A 6,000-nucleotide genomic window follows, 5' to 3' on the forward strand; every position below is an offset into this window, starting at 1 on the left:
TTTTTACTACGTAACTGACTGGACATTACTGTTGGTTGTAAGAAAATATTACCTTAAACAGCTTGAATTATTACAGTTTAAGTCTTATATTGTAATTTCGAAGTTTTATCGCATGTGCAACGTAAAAAAGAAGCTGATTTTGGAAACCACAAAAATATGTGTAAAAATATCATGAGATGCACGATAATTTCAATTTGGATTTGAAGCTTCACGTAATTAGGCCCATCATGGCTAGGTGGTTAAGGCACTCGACTCCTAATCCGAGGGTCGCAGTTTCGATTCCCACTCCCACCAAACAATCTCGCACTTTCAACCGTGGGGGCGTTATAATGGGACGGCCAATCTCACTATTCGTTGGTAAAAGAGTAGCCCAAGAATTGGCAGAGGGTGGTAATGACTAACTGCCTTCTTTCCAGTTTTACACTGCAAAATTAGGGACAGCTAACGCAGAGAGCACTCATGTACCTTGCGTAAAATTTAAAACAAACAAACTAAAACTGTTTTATCCTGTATTTAAGTTTTTTTTAAAAAACTACAACTTTCTGTATAAAAGCTAGCAACAAGGGATAATGATAACATTATTTACATTGGAATTATGAGGGTTTTAAAATTACTAATAGTTATTTAGAATACTTATAAAAGAGAATACGCCTTTGAAACTGTCATCTCAGTGAAATTAGTTGACATCATTTTTCTGGTTTTTGAGTCATTAAAAAAAACAACAGAAGAAAAAATAACAAAAAATTACAAGAACTTGAAACTTAATTATTACATATATTATAATAAAAGGAAACACTATGCAATATTGTAAAGTTCTGATGATTTATTAAGAAGGTATTTAAATTACTATTTCGACGAGCAACCTGAATCATGTCTACATTAGCAATGCTACCATTTGCCTGTTAAGTATTGCTTTCGAAGTCAGAATGTAATATCAGTTAATTTTATATTTACATGGAAACTTTCGTACATATCATATGGTAAATATAAATGTTTTGGAATATCCTGGCTCTTTGGTAGAGAATATAGACTTTTTTACCAAGTTTCGTGAAGGTGTTCATGTACTGCAAGTATACGATTAAATAATAATTAACCTTATTAAAAGTAGACTGGTGAAATTATGCAATTTTAATCATGAAAAATAAGGATGAAAACATGCTATATCCAATGTTAACATTTTCCTTATCTGAACATATATATTTCAGATAAATACTTACCTCTCCGCACCACTAAGGAATATTGTCTCGCACTCAGTTGCCGTGGAATTTCCTGCATGTGCCACAAATTTTGAACAAATCTCTAACACTGCACAATTCTGTGTAAATTATGCCAGCCTATGATATAATCATATCAATTTTGTATTCCTCCACCAGTAGAAGGGCGATACAACTTTCAAGCATAATACACCGTGTGAGCACTTGCACAGGACCTGAAAAATCATTCTTGATGAAGCAAACGATAACCACTAGAAGTTGTTAGGAATAGTGAGAAGTTATACAGAAAGTTATCTATCTTATTTGTTCAGATGAGTAAAACGTTAAATTCAGAAATACTGATTATATCTCCGTAACACTCAAAGTCCATAGGCTGGTGTGACGTTTATGAAATTAGATATAGCCTAGTGGAGCAACATCCTTCTCAAGCATGAAACATGTTTGGTCCAAGAGTTTTTCTACAGCTACAATTATTATGTCTATAATTGACTGCAGAGTCAAGATGGCAAAATCTAAGCCATTTTCATGTGTATGTGTTGCTAGAGTGTACAGACCAGCCAAATATGTAGGTGGATAAGGAACTAGATCATTTTGTTTTTAGTCAAAGCCAATTCTCATCCAGTTGGATACATTTCTGGTCTTTGTTTTGTTTTATAGTTAATATAAAAGCAGATGTTTGGAGTAGTATCTCACACCTGTATCCTGAGATAAAGCTTGATTTCATCTAGCCAGAAATATCCAATGGGATAAATAGTAGTATTCTTTTGTGTAATGTCCTGTACTACAGTGGCCAGTGAAGCCGTAACCTTATATCCCAAATGAGGAGTTAGCCCACCCAGTCATTAACTATAAGTAGGGCACCACTCGCAAAGAAAACTCCATATTGATCTTCCCAGTGGCTTGGAACGAAGAAAATTAGGCTTTTTCTACGCTCTACTAAAATAAGGAAAGAGTGTGCATGGACGACTGTCATCAGACTCAGTCATCTGCAACTAGGTTTCTACCAGGAGACAGTGTAATGAGTTACCACAACTAAATACAGTGAGTGCAATCCAAGTATGAGGGCAAGATTACATCAAGTTTTTTCCACGTGTTTTCCCCTTTTTGGGAAAGTATGAAAATGAAAATGTCTAGGTTGGTCAAACATAGAAAGAAATAGCCCAATTTGATAACACTGGTATTCGTGTTCTAGTGAGTCAGCAAACAAGGGAAGCAAAGAAATATTATTGGAAAAATGCAAAGATCGATATTCAACGAAAATGGGAACATCTTTGGACTGCATAAAAGTGGTATCTGTTATTCAACATTCAGGTAATTTCTGTAGATTTTCAGTCCAGCCAAAGTTATCGGTTGCAGTTGGCAAGTCATGTCTGACAATTTTATGGATTTTTCTTATTTCTGAGAACTGTCAGATACTTGCTTTATAATTTCAGCAAAGGAATAGTAGTAATTATCCCTTTATTGCATGGCACTCTGCCAGAGGGCGACACAGACAATAGAAAAAGGAAGGGTCGATACAATGATGTCCTAGATATCAAAGCTGGAGACGTCATAGTTCCACTAAATGTCATCAATGGGCACATTGCTAGGACTCCAATGCAGGCAGAAGACAGAAAGAATACTGCTAGATATGAAGTCAGAATTCCATAAAGTTGAACAAAAGACATTGGCGCCACAACATGCCAAAGTTGTCTACAAAATGTGTTATTTGTTCCACAAAGTGTCACTAGATGGCGAAACGGTATGACGTAGATCAAAATGGTACTATAGTAACAAAGCCTTAGAACTAACAATTTAATCTAACTTTGATCTTGCTTTATAAGTAAATTATTAAATACAACTTTCAAAAGTAGACATTGTTACAAAAATTATATGTCGATACACGTAAGATGATGAATTCGTTTATTATATTTAGTTGCAGCAAAATGATGTTCAGATAGAAATGCCCCTCAACAATAATAATCCTTTAAACATTGGTGATTTATAAAGCTAAGCACGAATATAAGTTCTTCTCAGGATTTATAAAACTATGATAGACGATTACGACAAAGTACTGTTCATTAATCAATGATCCTACAAACTATGTTAACATTGTCTTTTGTAGCATCGCCTTTCTATAGTAACACTATCCTCCTATAGAACTACATGCAAATAAAAGAGAAAAACATATGTATGCAGTCATAGAAAAGTGTAGGAACACATTTGTATGACACACACAGTAAGTCTAGTATGATAAACTGCCTATAGAACTTTAGTACTATTATCTGCCTATGCAACATTAGTAACATTATTTGTCTATAGAAAGAGTATCCATCTTAGTAAAACGTATCTGAAAGAAAACTATAAGGTTGGTAAGATTAAAATAGCAGATTGTTTTACATATATCAATATGTTAGATATGATAGTAACACTATTCAACTCTAGAAATAGCAAAAAATATGTAATACAAGTTATTTAAAGTTCAAAGATTAGATTTACAAGTGTGTGGACAATATTTTATACAGTATGCTTATTATCATTGTCAAGGTGTATTGAAATGAAAACTCTTATCTAAATTTCGTTTCCACAGAGACATTATTGATATGTTTGCTCATTATTTTGTTGTAAATCTATTTCATATAAGTACCTTCTTAATAGCCACATCTTTTTATGTGGATCAAATTGCAAAATCTTTGAGTCTTAAAAAGAGAAATATTGTGTTAAAAATCTTTTATTATGGTAATTCTAACTTTTGTTGGTCCTTTTATTTCCATAGTGTTTTAGAATTCGCATTCACACTGAATACAATAAATGGTGTGTTATTTTTAACTGGCTCGAGACGTGGTGATTGTTATTTTATTGTGTGGTGGTTTACAAATGATGTTCTTACTTAATGCCTTTTATATATTCTATATATGATTTTTGAGAGAACTTTAACATATGTTAAATATGGTTGTATATGTGTAATTATCAGTGTCCGGCTTCTTTACTCTCTTCTTTATCAAATGTTCCAGATATCCATCGTTAAGAAGGACTGCAGTGATATGCTTTTTTTTTCTTTCCTTTTTCGGAGTTACATATCTCTTCACTCTGCCTTTAAAACTCTCCGAAAGGTTGGGTGTAAAATCGATGTACTTACTCACATCTGTGAGTTTCTCATAAATTCATGTGGTGTATAAGGTATGTTTCTTGGTAATAATCACGTAAATTGTATAATGAGAAGTTGTCTCTTAATGTAGTTGATTAATTCTCGAATCTTGTCTATAGTGTATGGTTGTATTATGAATGTGTCACCAACATATCAGATAGGATGTTTCAGAGGTGTTATATTCAAATGTTACATGCAGATGATGAAGGTGATCCCACTGCTAAGCCTTCTTGTTGTAGTTGATGTAAAATGTGTTGACACAGAAGACACAGAAGGTTATGATTGTTTCACTGTAGAGTTTTGTCACTTGGGTGCATCCTTTAAATGTTTCTATCACTTTGAAGATGTTTATGAAGTGTTTATATTGAGGTAAGAGTTAAGGTTAATGAAGTTTTATTTATTAATGTCTAACTGTCACTGTACAAATGGATTCCGTCGCACCAAACGTGCTCGCCTTTTCAGCCGTGGAGTTATAATGTGACTATCAATTCCGATATTCATTGGTAAAAGAGTAGCCCAAGAGTTGGCAGTTGTTGGTGATGACTAGTTGCTTTCCAACTAGTCTTACTCTGCTAAATTAGAGACGGCTAGCGCAGATAGCCCTTGCGAAATTTCAAAACAAACTCTGTACTAATCGGCAAATGAAATAAATTTTGTAAAATAATTTGAAAATATTTGAGTGCCTTAAACTTAAAATTTAGTATACAGGTGTTTAAGTAGCAGATATACCTGTGCAATGCTCGGTGAGAGATTTTTGAAAGTTTTGTCAAAAATCAATGAGTAACGTGTTACTTTAAAACAGCTTATTGATATAGTGTGCATAACCTGAAAATGTTGTTTAACCACTGGAAAGAAGCTCTTCAAATAATTAGTAGGATTTCAAAACAAAATGCAAATGTAGAATTGATGTTTTACCAGTTATGGATATAAGTGGTGTCTTCGTTTTTGTTCTAATTTTGCTAATAATGCTTATCACTCACACCTATAGAGGTAACCTTCATTTCAAGCCTTTTAAGTGACACCTTTTCAAGTACTTTCTGAGAATCCAGGTACATCAAATCTGCAATTTTATCCTCATCTATTTTATCTTAAATTTTCACTTAGTGAAACCATGCTGACTACCTAACAAAATTATAAATTTTGTTAAATGACTTTGCAAAGCATCTTTTATTAGACTTTCCAAAACGTTTCTTACAACCTAGGTAAGACTAACGAGTTTATAATTACTGCGACAATTTTTCTCACCTTCTCTGAGAAGAAGAATTATATTAGACACCTTCTAATCTTTTGGAAACGTGCCCATTATTCAAGGGCTGATAAAAATAATAGTAAGTGGCTCACACATCCAATCTTTAACCTCTTTCAAAACCCCTGAGGATATATTGTCTGTCACACTAGCTTTATTAACTTTTTTAACTTTTCATTTTTTTGACCAGCTCAGAATTAACGCAGTTATTTTTTTCTATCACATTTTCATCTATCAACTGTTTAAGATTTGGAAAGCTACTTAAATTAGTAAAAAACCGAACAAAAATTTAATATTTAATAACTTAGCCATCTCATGATCATCAAATATGAGCCTTCCTTTAACATCTCTCAAGGGTCTTATCCCCATTCTAACATTTTGTTTACTTTTGATGTAGTTAAATAAATTCTTAC

The sequence above is a fragment of the Tachypleus tridentatus genome, chromosome 9, assembly GCF_004210375.1.
Source record: "Tachypleus tridentatus isolate NWPU-2018 chromosome 9, ASM421037v1, whole genome shotgun sequence".
Taxonomy (NCBI): Eukaryota; Metazoa; Arthropoda; class Merostomata; order Xiphosura; family Limulidae; genus Tachypleus; species Tachypleus tridentatus.